This window comes from Clinocottus analis, unplaced genomic scaffold, assembly GCF_023055335.1.
Source record: "Clinocottus analis isolate CAN_PGR_092001 unplaced genomic scaffold, fCliAna1.0.p SCAF_10, whole genome shotgun sequence".
Lineage (NCBI taxonomy): Eukaryota > Metazoa > Chordata > Actinopteri > Perciformes > Cottidae > Clinocottus > Clinocottus analis.
Window position 1 is genome coordinate 11,693,621 of NW_027175821.1, and position 14,195 is coordinate 11,707,815.

The 14,195-nt window shown below is 40.9% G+C and overlaps 1 protein-coding gene across 3 annotated transcripts in view; it reads left to right on the plus strand.

The window, feature by feature from the left end:
• The window catches only part of mid2 (midline 2), a 126,066-nt gene that overhangs the window by 73,293 nt on the left and 38,578 nt on the right, over positions 1-14,195 (plus strand). The window lies entirely within an intron of this gene.

Below are 14,195 nucleotides of genomic sequence, written 5' to 3' on the forward strand. Positions count from 1 at the left end.
TTTAAAGTGGGCATTTATAGCTGCTTCATACATATTAAATGTATATATGTTACATTAACAATGGATGTAATAACTGTGTAAAATGTGTAAGAAATGTGTCAGATATTATGGTAATATATCAGTGTTTTCATCATCAATCGACGTGCCAGTTTAAAGGTTTAGTCATTTCAAACTCGCTGACTCAACATTGACAGCTAAACCGGTGCAAACCTGCGTCACTGATGGAAGTGTGACTGCGCCGAAAGGATAGAAACTCAAAAACAAATTGAAATCAAACTCTAAACTTTTTTTCAGATGTTTCTGGGTTTTTTTAATTCAATGTAGGTACATTATTTACTCAACTATGTAGGCTGTGGCTGACGGCTAGCAAAACAAGCCTCATTTGCATCATTCCGTCTAATCCTGGAAAGACGTTTGACTACTTGGTGATAGTCGCTCTCGATACTCATTCTCATTATGGAGGGCTTTTCATCTTTGGAAGGCAGTGGCTCTGTCCTTTTCATTTTTTTATTTCCAGCTGATTTCCTTTTTTTTGCAGCTTCACAGTTGCAACCGCTTGTAATGTAAATCGCATCATTTCCCTTTCAGCAGAGAGATGAAGAACTCAATGACATTGGGTGCCAAGAGCGGTGAATTACCAGAACTGGACGTGGGCCAAACACACACACCGCTCCACGAGTTAGTGAGGAATCCATCTTGCCTATCTGCTTACAGTCACACTTTGTTAAACAGCATCTCATGAATTGAGTTACGTTTTTGTCTTTCATGTCATAAATGCAGCAACCAGACAGCTTCAGCGATCCCATTACAGTAACTGAAGAAAAAAATGCTTTTCTGTAAAAGCCAGTCAATCTGGAATAAGTTAGCTTCGTTCAAAATCACATGAGTCTCGAAAAAGAAAAGTGAAAAGTGGGAGAGGAGTTGATCAAAAAGAAATGTTGGCAGTTAAACTGATAAATTCCCTTGAACAAGTCCCAACTGTTCCCCAAATGGGTATCCCCATGGCTCGTCTTTGTTTAATAATTTAACTGACTTCCAGTTTACGGCAGCAGACAAAGTTTCCCCCACAGAAAAGTTTTGCATTGCATTTTTTAGATTTAATGAAAAAGTGTAGGACTGTGAAATGGAGAGAAAGATGGAGAATCTCAAGTGTTTGTTTGGTTGGAGCAATATGCAGGAATGTTTTGATCTTTACATATTTGAAATTCATTGAAAAGTTGAAAACACATTCTTTTTGAGTTGCCTTGTCCCATCTCTCTCTATTGTAACATATCTTGCATACATAAAGTTATTACCATTCCTCCTTTTTTTAGTAGCAAAGTCCTCCAAATGTATTTGGAAGCATGCGTGTGTTGTTTTGTCTGGCTGAGGAAGGTTTCAGTCTCCCACACTGCTCTCAAACATCTCGCTCCGTCTCAGACACAGCTGCCTTGGACAGAAATGTTCCTCATTCCATTCCCATGAATCTCTCTTCCTGAAACATGCACGTTCACTTTCAAAGCCCACGTACACACACACAACCGTGAGCCCCGTTATCTAACACAGTGGCAGGGGCACACATAATATAGGCAGCTAGGAAGTACTGCATATTACACAGGCAGAGTTTGGAGGAAGTCACTGCCTGTAATCCATGCAACATATTGTCACAGGAGATTTTTTTGTTGATGCCATTGTTTGAGTTAAAGTTTATTTTATATACACACACACACACATATATATATATATATATATATATATATATATATATATATATATATATATATATATATATATATATATATATATAGTGTTTTTAAGCAGTTGCGTTTATATTGCTTCCTATTCTTAGGAATTAATTTAAGAAAGTTCCATTTCCAAGTTTCCAATTCTAATTACTCATCTACCCTGATTATTATGTTCCAAAAACATTCATATCAGAGCTGAAACAGAAAATTAAAAGTCAATCTGTCTCGAAAATACAACCATTGTTTTTGGCAAAATGGCTGTGTGTTTAAACTTTCAGAAAATACTCTCTGCTTCCATGTAATCAGCAGTTCAGGCCCATATTTCTCCACAGCATGCACGTCTGACCACAAGTGAACCTGCGTCTTCTGCGAGGTGTAAGTTTACGAGTCATTTAGGTCTAAAAGATTTTGGAGCCAGTAGCAGCAGGACAATATGACAATGAAGTGACAAGAGTTATCTGTCCGCTTGTTCATCTCACGTAACATAAAGAATGAGCACACATACCAGCTCTGTGCTCCTGAAGGGGGACACTTGCAGGGCCTCTTTTATGGCTTCTAAAAAGGGACACATCCCCTTTCCTCTCTGGCCGGCATGGTGGTGGACAGCAGCAGCCAGCACCCTGTCCACTAAAGCTCCACAGAGGCACAGCCACGGCTTCATCTGATGTCATGCATACAGCACAAACATGGAAACACCATCGGTATATTCATACAGTATCTATGGTATGAAGATGACTTGAAAGATTCTTGAAATGGCCACAAAGTCACCCACACACACGTACCCGCACACACACACACAATATGAAAGCCCATGCATTAAAAATGGTTTTTTTTTCTGGCAGTGAAAACTGGCAGCTAAATAATTTCTTCATTGACCTGTCAGCTTAAATAAGCGTCAGAATAATTAATACAAGTGCATCCACATATAGTATATATGCCGACAAACAGAAATATACACAAACTCATTCAACCTTTAATATCACTGGGTGTTTTTTAGAGATTCTCTTTTGCAATACAACAGCTAACAGTCATCAAGCTAATGCATGTCCTTCATAATCCTCTTACCCAACCTCAGTGATATCAAAGAGAAAATATATGAGTGGTTTTATTAGTTTACATCCAGTGCATTGCATTATAGTTTATTTATTAAGTCAGAGATGTTGGTCAGTAGTATGACAAGTTGATCTGCGAGGACATTCCTGAAGGTTCCTGTTTCGCCGGGTTAGTCAGTAACAAAGTGAATCTTCCCGGGGAGCCGAGAGGAATGTCTGTTCCAGATATTGACGCCAGAGAGTCAACTGAGCAGAATCCCAGTAACGCCGGGAATGTGTCTTCTCGGTTTGGTGGGAGCCCTGTTTCCGTCGCGGACACTGTCCAGATGTGTTCCCCGCACTATAACTCTGGTGTCCGGCCGTATCAAGAATGCAGAGCAGTGACGCTGAGCCACAGTTAGGATTGTGTTGTGTGATTCTGCACTTCGGCTGTCATCCTTTAAGATTTTTCATTCCTTAAGTGAGCTGGAGCTGGGGATCTCAGCATGTGACTCCATGGTGTTGTATCATGTCCCAGTCAGAGTTGAAGCTGAGGTTGTCATATTTTATATATATATATATATATATATATATATATATATATATATATATATATATATATATATATATATATATATATATATATATATATATATATGTGTGTGTGTGTGTGTGTGTGTGCAGTGAGAATCAGATTTTTATCTCTCTGCCTCTCACATTTGCTCAATTCCTCTTTTTCTGCTCAAACTCCTCTGACTGCATTGTCCATCTCAACCTGCCAGCAGCTGGCGTGGTAACAGGTGTCATATATAGATGTTATGGAGCTGCCATCAGCACTGCAGATACATGACCTCATCTATAAATACATGATAGTGGCATGATTTACTGGCCTGCCTCCTGACCACGCTCGGTCCAATTAGATAAGGCAAAGTATCGCGGAGATAGAGTAAATCACTTCGCTCACCTTGGAGGAAGCAAACCCATCTGTTAGAGTGGACAGATCCACTTTGATACTAATAGAGTCGCTCTGTCTTGTCACTGACCACTGCCACTGTGTGTGAACGGGGAGAAGGGAGTGTGTGCAGGCTCTGACTTATTGCTATTGTGCATATACATTTGTTGTGTGCATGTTACCTGCTGCAGCCTGGAAAGATGACAGTCTGGGTCTTTTTCTGCTCCACACTTGAATACCTGCAGGGCTCAGAAAGAGGTGTCTTTTTGGGAGACAAGATAAAATGCATCTCTGGATCGTCTAGTATCACATCCAGTACCGCTGAAACAGCGGCAAACATAAAGCTGTCGTTTCCCTTTATAACTCCAAATGTGCTGGGGGTTTTTTCCCACTTGCCCTTTATGGGCTGCAAATAAATTTTAAACATTCATTCCCAGAGATACAGAGCTCAGGGATCCCATTCAAAAAGTCACATGGTAGTGCTGAAAAAAAAAAGAATTAGGCTAGTGCAAAAGCAAGGTTTTTAATTCGAGAGGCAGGGGAGCAGAGAAGCATATTTGTGGCAGACTGAGTTAAGTACACGCTGAGATCTGTCGAGATAAGCAAAAGTCTTAGAGATAACGTATTTCTTGGACTGAATTTAAAACCGCGTTAAAAGTAGTTTGGAATCACAGTTGCTTTACATCAGAGCCTTCTGTGCCTCCATTTCCCCAGAAATCATGCGCCAGTAAAGGTTCATTATGTTTGGTTCAGATGCCCTTGAGCCTCTCAGGTTTAATTTCGACACCCATCATGACATGTGTTCCTCTTTATGTTTTTAAGTACTCGTGCGTGTCTGGGTGGGTAGTTTACCCTCCTGCTGGTTGCATTAGTCTCGTATGCCTCTGAACCCTGTCACCTCAAAATTAAATCAACTAACTGTGTTGCTCATCACCTTATCACACTCTCACAGAACAGACCTTCATTCCTGTAGTCCACGAGATCCGATGAACTCCTCTGGAGGTTTTACTACAAGCTGGCAAGTGTAAAAGCTTTTAGCCTGGAAAGTGTCATTCACACCAGATTATTGTTCCAGTTTTGTGGCTGAACGTTAAAGAAGATGACATGTACAGCAGTGCGAGTCCAAAGAGAGAGTAGATTAATTTGTAGCACTTAAATAATTGAAGATCAGATAAAACGTGTCATTTCCACTTGGTCTGCTGTCGGCTGTGGGACCCAATAAAACATGTTACATTCAAACAAGGAGAAAAAAATAGCTCGAAGTCTTAGAGACAGGATTCTTATAAATATATATTTTGAATCTGAGTGGAAGAAAGATGATGAAGGTCAGGGTTGAGGAAGAAATTGGGAGAGGGCGACAGCTGACATTGTAGAAGAGCAAGTATGAGAGATGCAAAGTGGCAGGGAATGAAGAGCAGGTATTGGGGGATGGAAGGAGAGAGAGAAGCTAAAGGGTTTCCGTGATGTGAATCGTTTAGTGTGTTGCCTTCATCATGGCTGAAGGTTTAAATGACACGCCCTCCCTTCAGCCAGCCCGCCTGCAGCAAACCCACAGGGGAGGTTTCAGCCGTCAGCATGTCCAACAGAAACTCGTCAACGGATACTTTTCACATATGCAATTTTGTTTGTTTGTTGTCTCTACGAGTTACATGACAAGATCAGCACCATTGTCATGTCTGTAAAGTAAATATGTATCTGGAGTCAGCAGGTGGTTCGTGAAGCTCATTATAATGACTGTAAGCAGGAGGAAACGGACGATAATATAACAACCGACCTGCGCCGCTCAAGCATACTAACTATCATGCTGTATTTGTTTGTTTATTAATATGAATTCATTGTAAGGATGTAACATGTTGATAAATGAGTTTAAGAGAGGCTGTCTTTATGTTGAGCTCAGCCAACCTGCTCCTGGTTCCATATTCATTATACAGATGTGACACTGGTATTGATATTTTCATCTAACTCTCTGCAAGAGAGTGAAGAAGCATTTTCCACTAAAATATATTATTGCTTTATGCAGCATGCATATTTAAACATCTATCAGAATAAGATTGTTCATATCATATATGATGTATTATTTATGTAGTTTAAAGCAGATTATTCGTGTGTTTTTTTTTTACCAGATTTGCTTGCGGCACACATAGAAATAGAACTAAACTATTAATTATATTGATTATCAGCCAACTGCAGGCCTCTGCAATTCTTTGTTCTTATACCTGGCCTTCTTTTCTGTCACTCTTAGTGTTTCAGATGCAATTGTATCTTGATGTGATTTCAGACAGCCTTAGTTCATCATCATCATCATCATCATCATCATCATCATAATATAATAATAAGTTTATTTATAGAGCACATTTCACAGACAAAGAGGTCACAAAGTGCTGTACAGATTTAAAAACACAGTAAAAAAACACATTAAAGGATGGAGCAGCAAAAAACACTTTAAAACAAATAAAAACGGGTAAAAGCAGAAAAAAGCAGGTTGTAGGATATAGCCAAGTGATATGATTCTCAATAGAGCAACAAGTGAAGTTCACTATTGAAAATGCAATATAGGGCAGGAGATGAGAAAGGAGCTGACAGTCACAGTGTACACGCTGACTCATGCATCCAGGTGTACAGAAAGAGAGATTGCAATGCTGAGCGAGAAAGAGAAGAAGAAGACGATGATGATAATGATGATGATAGTGAAACCATCGCTAGAAAATCACTTCATCTGCCTAAATCATCTCGTCTCCTCGCGGCAGTCTTGTCTCAGAGGGGGAAATGGGTTTGAGGTTCATGTACCAGCTCAACCAAAAAGACCTGCATATCCAATGTTCGTGAAGTGCACACAATTTTTCCACAAGCGAAAATGTGGTGCGGTCCATGTGTCAGGAAGTGAGATTATGTGGTGTGTCACTTTGCCACAAGTGATATAGTAAAACACCGTCAAGGACTCTTAAAGCTGTGGGGCCGTGATGAAAACTTGATAACTGTCATGTCAGTTATTCATTGCGTTTTCACGGGCAAACAGCTCTGAAGCTCAGTATCTTAAGGGAATACGGCAACTCTTCTCGAGCAGTCTTTCCCAATGGCTTTCAATAATGTCCTCTGTAGTAATACAAGCTAATGAGAGGCAGCAAGCCTAATGTGAAAGTGACACACCAGAGAGGGCCATGCTGGATAGTTAGCTTTGTGATTATGAACAATTTAATGTGAAATGGATTTATAAAGTGCTTTTCTCGTCAACACTCAAAGTGCTTGTCATAATTGTAATTATATTTAGTTGCATCATTTCTAGATGTAAAATGTGAAAAGAGAGGGTGATGTGACCGTGTAATAAATAGTCAAACCAATTACAAGTGTGTCAGTGTAAGCATGACTGCTCTGTCTCTTATCAGGTTCCAGTTATTCACGTTGACAACAGATTTGTATCAGCTTTGTAACAAGACAAACATCCTCGACATTGGTACATGTGGTTTCTTTGACACTTTTACAACTTTTTCTCTTTCCCTCAGTATGGGTGCCTGTCTTGGTGCGTAAAGGCTTGCGAAGAGGTTGAGTGAGAACAACACCTTAGTTTCAGGAAAACAGTCTTTCTGGTTCGGCTAACCAGGCTCCACTGACGCTGTGCTTATGTGGCGCTGCAGTACGCCCTGATTGTAATTAAAAAAGTAAAATATGTTGGTATGAGATGCATAGAATTGCAAAGCTGACATGAAATCACCTCTGCACGCATCCGTATTATGTATTAATTCAAAACACACAAGGTCTTCCCACCTCTTTTTGGGATCTTCTGCGCTTTCGGCACCCAGCTAACCAATCAAGTTGCCTGTTTTGTCTCTCGCCAAATGTATTCTGCAGCTGCCGCTTGTTTCCGTGTGTCTCATTACGCTGTTATATTTATGAGGGTGTTCATAGCGTCTCCGTGACCTCCTGTGGGGGCTGGCTTTGCAGCGCTGCAACTTCTCCTAAAAATAATCTATTTTTTTACCTTTTTAAGTAATCACATGGCTAATCTAGATAAATGTCACAGTTGAAACAGATTCCTCTTCTTCATCACACAACTTATTTGGTTTTGTTTGTACCGTTAGTGCACAATTCAACATGTCTCTAAGAAAGAATCAATAAAGATTGTCTCCACGAACCTTAGACTGAGCTGAATTAAAGTATGAATGTATTATTTTATGTCCTCTTTTCTGTAGACTAAATTAATAGAAATACATAGCAAATCTTTGCTAAAAAGACATTGGTATTTTGTTTTAGACGCAGAGCAAAGCAAACCCAAAACATTTTACCGGTTCTCTCTGTTACTGAATTTTAGAAAATGAATAACCATTTCATATTAATAAACCAACGAGTCGGCAGATAATTGTATTACAGTCAAAGAAATGTGGCTCTGCGGTGTCTGTTTGTGAGGCTCTATCTTTCTTTCTCTCTCTGTCTCGTCGCTTTCTGTACCTCGTCTGGTTTTTCATGCAGGAGCTAAACGGGCATTTTGGTTAAATTATTGTCTGAATACGAGATCCATTTGTAATTGCAACCAATCAGCAGGAAACCAGGACAGTGAAGCCCATCAAGCTGCAGGCTGCCACTCGGAGCTGGTGCTGTGGGCGGTGAACGTCGAGGACGAGCAGTTAGTAACGAGCCATGAAAATCCTAACGAGCTGGGCCTCGTCCTAACTGTCACACATGGCATCCTATCAGAATATCTACAGTGCATGGCTTACATATTCATGTGTTTCCGTTATAGTAGCTGTTCACATTCATAGAAAATGTGCAAACGTTTGCCCAAAGGCTTCTTTCCATACCCTATAAAACCCAAACAAGTTAAAACAAACTGCTGATGAAATATAATGTTGTGTACTGTAGATCCAGTTGGCCTGACATTACAAAAGTAACACGCCGGCCAACTGTGCAAATGGTGCCAAGACTGTAGATTAAGAAGAAAGGAAGACGGCCTGAAAGACAAGAGAGTTAGGAAAAAAACGTCCATCGGACAATTACACCTCCTGTTTCACAGAGAGAGTTTAAGGTCAGTTACAGCACCGTGTTGCGTTGCTGAAGGACACTTTAGAGGAAATGTCCATTGACTCAAGAGATTTAACCTGGATTATTGGATTGGAGGGCCGCCTCCCTGTTTATTAGGCCACTCTGTTGCCCATCAAAACCCACATTCCAGCATGTGAAACAGGCTGGTGGAGTCCTTTTGGTCCCTTGAAGTCGTTCTCCAACATGTGCCATTTTAATCTATAAAGTTACAATAGTAGACCAATTGGTTCTTCTTGTGTTTGGTTCACATCTGTCACAGTCCAGATATGATCAGGAGTACGGAGGTGCGGCCCCATGGATACAGAAAGGGCTATTATCTGCTCCTTCAGGTCTGCTGTTCGGATAGTTATCTGTGGGCAAAGCATACCAAGCAACAAATCAGACCCAAACATGCTAAGCAGTTGTTTGTGAGCGTATTTATTTGACTTGTATCTTGTAATCTGGTCCCCTTTTCATTGCTACAGGCTGTGTACATCTGATGTCAGTCACAGATTAAAAGAAACGCATTCACCAAGGTGACCTTGCCAGAGCTGATTTAGGATAGCTACAGAGCTGTAATCTGGACTTTACCATCAGTATTGCACATAACCTTGTACACACTAAATAGTGATGTGTGATATGTGAAGACATTCAAAAACCTGTGCTACTCCACAAAGCAGCCAAACCAAGCCACAGCGTTACTAATGTCTTCAGTCAGGAGTCACAGTTGTTGGCTCCAGCTCGAGTCTTGAGGACAGAAGTTTTCCTGATCTTAATAGATCTTGAGAAGCAGGGGTAAAACATTGGTTTGCTATCCGTCCCAAAATTCATAAACTTCACAGTCAGGTGTGAATATGGCTCTCTGCCATATGAGAACACTTCTGAGTCAAATAAACCTGTTTCAGTCTTTTTTTTATTTTTGATTTGACTAGTCATCCGATTTAAATGTAGACTTCAACCACTCCAAAACATTGGGTTTGAAGGTAACTGCACTGTATTGCACTAACAACATTGTTATTGTTGTTACTAAGTGACTGACAACGAATTGTGTGTTTTCATCAGAGTCCAAATCCCGTGTGAATGGCTTGGGACTCTGAATCCCAATCCATCTCTGAGTGTGTTGCTTTTGATTCACCACCAAACGAATGACGTTAGTTCTGTAGATTGATGTTAACATAAGTAAACCTATGTTTCTCGGTAGAGAACTGATTAATTTATTTGTTTTAATGAACTTAATTTCTCAGCCCCCATCGGCCTGCTGCTTCTCTGTGCTCCATTTGTAAGAAAAACTCTATCCGCACACAACACTGTTAGTGTCACTGTTGACTCAAAAAAACAGGTGTAAATCAGTTCCTCAGCAGAGTATTGATCATATTGAACAACTGCCGCTGAGTCACTTAAACATGTGGTATTTTCCTTTCTCAGTATTAATCATTGAAACTGAATTGAAAGAATCCAGTGTAGGCCGATTGAAATGAAACAGAGAGATCCTTTAAGCCCTTTCAACCATATCTCTGTTTTCTACTAACCCCATTTCATCTTTGTCCAGACCCCCCTAATCCGCAGTATTAAATTCTCATCCCTTAACGTTCAAATATCACAGTATTCTCAGCCTGGAATAAGATATGAAATTGTCTTATAAAGGCCGTTGAGAAATGCACAGGAATATGGCTTTGCCTCATTTTACATCTATTTCTGTTGTCTTTGTCCGTCCTTTCTTGGAGTTTTTAGTAGTCCTGGGTCAGTCTGTCCCGAACCTAAACAAATAATTGAGAAGCTAAAAGCACACATGGGCCCTTGTACATCTGAGAGTCGTATAAACAAAATCAAATGCCAGCTTGTGTCTGGCCTCCTCGCCGCTGTTCAGTAGTCATGACGATTCATTATTCCCTTTCAAACCTACAGAGAGATTTCTTGATCCTAATTCCCTCATGTGGCTAAAAAGTTGAATTACTATTGGATTTGTATCCATTTAGGATGCCTTTTTCTCCTAATAAGCCTTAAGGGGGGAAAGCAATTGGGATTCGTCAAAGCTGTGAGAAAGTTGACTGTGGCAGCAGAGACTTGTCCTTCCGTACCCTTCCCTGCTTCCTTTTCCTGCTTTCTCTGAGCAACTTTAAATAAATTCCCCCACCAGACTTATAAATGAAAGTAAGCATCTTCTTGCCGTCTGCGCCCCACTGTTTCAAGATCCCTTGAACGTTTGTGCAGTCGCTTATAGCTTGAAGGTCACAGGAGTCCATTTGGAGTTTAAACATGTGTATCATCTTATTCTGAGCTAAAACTTCTTTACAGTTCATTAAAACATTTGTGTTGTATATCTATTTGCATGTGGAATCGGTAGCAGAGAGACACTCTTGTACAACTTTACAGGCAGAGCAAAAATGAACAAATGGACTGCTTTTCGTAGCGAGGTACAGACAGAAAAGTGTGAACATTTTAGCTAGTTTTAAGTATCCCTATTGGTCTCATTAATTGGGCTTCAGCCAGAGGGTTATGAGACAAGCGTGACTCCCCGTTTGTTAAACCCCGCTACAATTGGCTGGTCTCAAGCGCTGTGCCCTATGGAATATTATCCTCAGACAAAAACCCTGTTTCCCAGAAGGCTTGTGTTACTGACACATCCATATTTCTGAAAAGCCTCTTGTTAACAACAGCTGTAAAGTGAGCTTGTTCTATTCTTTTGCTCTTTCTCGACTTTAATCTCTCCCTCTTTCTCTCCTTTTCATTTCTGTTTCTCTTACTGCCTTGTTGTGCATAAGGAGGATCCCGCATTAATTAAAAGGATAAGACTTTGAAGTTGGATACTTTGCCTTAGGGTATTCTGTTCCATTTGTGTTGTGGCGGTGGTTGAATCTTTGTTGTTACATCATCGCATCGACCCGGAGATTCAGCCACTGGACGATGTCATCTTATTTGCAGTTTAAACCCCGTGTGTACATTTGTTCCCTATTTCCAAGCAATATGTAGAAGAGAGTTCTCGCCTCACTTTTGATGTGATTACGTTCTTGAACTTGAATTTGACCTCAGATAAAAGTCCTTTAATGTTCTTGTGCCAGAGTAACAAAGAGCTTAGCCCATGCCTCAGGTTGAGGAGTAACACATTACTCTGTAATTGGATTACCATAATATGATTTCACAAATTGCCAACTGCTAATCACTCACAGTTACTACTAACGCACAACATTTCCTTTCAAAAATATGTCATTGGGTTGTTGGATTTCTCCTAAATACTTATATCTGGGTTGTCATCTTATAGACACACAAATACTTGTTGTTTTTAATGTAACGTAGTATCCTGGTTTAGCAGCAATGTGAATGGATCTACAGACTGTGTGAACAGTGAGGACTCAGGATTAAACTGTGACAGCAGTCGGATATGTGTTCAGTGAAACCTTCATCATACGCAGGTGTTCGGTTAGAAAGGTGTCTTTTTACTTTTTCTTTTCTTTTCTTTTAGCTATTGTAATATAAATAGGGATCAGTCTTTTTTTTTGTTTCAAAGAGAAATGGGATCATCTGTAAAGGGATGAGACCCAAGAGCCCATCAACACAATGAAGTCATATCAGGGGGTGGCGATCTAACCCGAGATGATGGGCTGTCAGCAGCTGCAGTCGTATAGCTGTGCCAAGGCCGACTGGAAATGGAATGATGTAGCAACGCACAAAGCGCAGCAGGAGACAGACAGCCAGGTTAGAGGGAGAGTAGACGTACTGGAGAAAAGAAAGAAGGTAGAGAGTGACAGAACGACAGATAATGAGTGAAAAGAGAGCTGCAGCAGAGACAGAAGACCGAATTAGAGGGCAGGCTCAGCAAGAGCTACTCTCCCAAGCACAGGACTCGTGCCGATTTCCATCCCATCAACCCCCTCCATCTCTGTGGCACTCTCTCTGTTCACTCTCATGACATGCCACGTCCAAAGCTGAATCAGTGAATGAATGGTATTACCTTGGGCTAAGCGCCCCGCCCATACCCGCCCCATCATGTGCCTCAAGCAACTGAAATGCAATGTGTCACTTCCTCCTCCCTCCATTCAGGGGTTCCTCTGCTCTCCTTTCTGTCGCTCCTCCGTCTACCTCTCCCATCTCTTTTATCTCTTACTGTCTCCTTAATTGAGTGCCTTATTGCATTTCTCTCCTTGTATTCCTACTTTGCCTGCCAGTATATGTTGAATAGTCGCAAATCATCAAAATATAGCCCTAAAATTAAAATTGAAGTTCACGCCCGTGGTTGGAACTTTAACCTAATCGTGGTTATTAAGTTTACTAAGTGGAGATTTAAGTTGTTGTTTGGCATCCTAAAATGTTGTTTTCGGAAGTTATGTCACAGCTCATGCTGCCGCTGTGACTTTCTGTTTAAAATGTTATAGTATATAGTTATAAATAGTTTGCATAGTGCTACAGATATGTCCATACAGTTATCTTATGAAGTTTGAATGGTGACATTTAAATATAGTATATCACTCGTCTGACACTAACTTGTAGTTACAAAGAACTAAGAAGATACTTTACACACCATCCAGTGAAACGCAGCATTGATCTCAAAACAGTTGCCGTATCTGCTCTCATCATGGTTTTGACAGAGTAAGCCGTCATATCAGGGTCCTGATTGTCACAATCCAACACTTGCTGGCGACCTCTCCCACCCTTCACACCCTTTTCTGCCCCCATTTTCCTCTCCTCTCTCTCTCTATCTCGGAGTGGTTCTCGACGTCTTTGATGTCTGTTGTGTGTTTTAATGAGTTTGTTATTGACGGTTGCTCTGCCTCCCCACCCTCTCTCTCTCTCTCTCTCTCTCTCTGACACTCATCCTGCCTCCCGGGCTGAAGCCACAGGAGTGCCAAGCAGAAACTCATCTACACGCACACACTCACACAACAGACGTGTTGTGGTCACTTGTGGAATGGATACACACAAACAACGTTTTGTGCCTTTATTCATGTATATGTGCAAGTACAAGCAGATGTCATCTCCATACACAGAGACATTCACATATTGTGTATCTGAAATGTATAAAAGCAGATACCCCTACTGAGTCACACACATGAAGACAGACTGAAACACAAACACACGTATGTATGTAAAGGACAGAGGAGTTTGTTTCACTGCAGTCTCATGGGAGGCAGTTGTGTTCTGATGTATTAATCATCTTTGTCTCCAGCTTGCTAATTAATGACCCATCTGTCCCCTCTCACTGATGTTCCACTTCAAACTCCCTCATACACAAACACACTCACGCAGGGCTGCGACACAACAAACGCGCAAGTTCCAGTGATGTAACTCCAGCTCCAGACACTGTGAGCCACATTCCCGTCTGCATTCATGTAGAAGACCATCAGAAGAGGGTTTGTGGCAGCATTTTCAGGGAGGAGTTCTCCTCTTCAGTTGCGTTTAGGTGGCAGACGTTTTGCGCTCGGGCTTGTCTGCGGGTGTGTGTCTATGTGTGCACTTAAACAAGTGTATGTGTGTATTTGT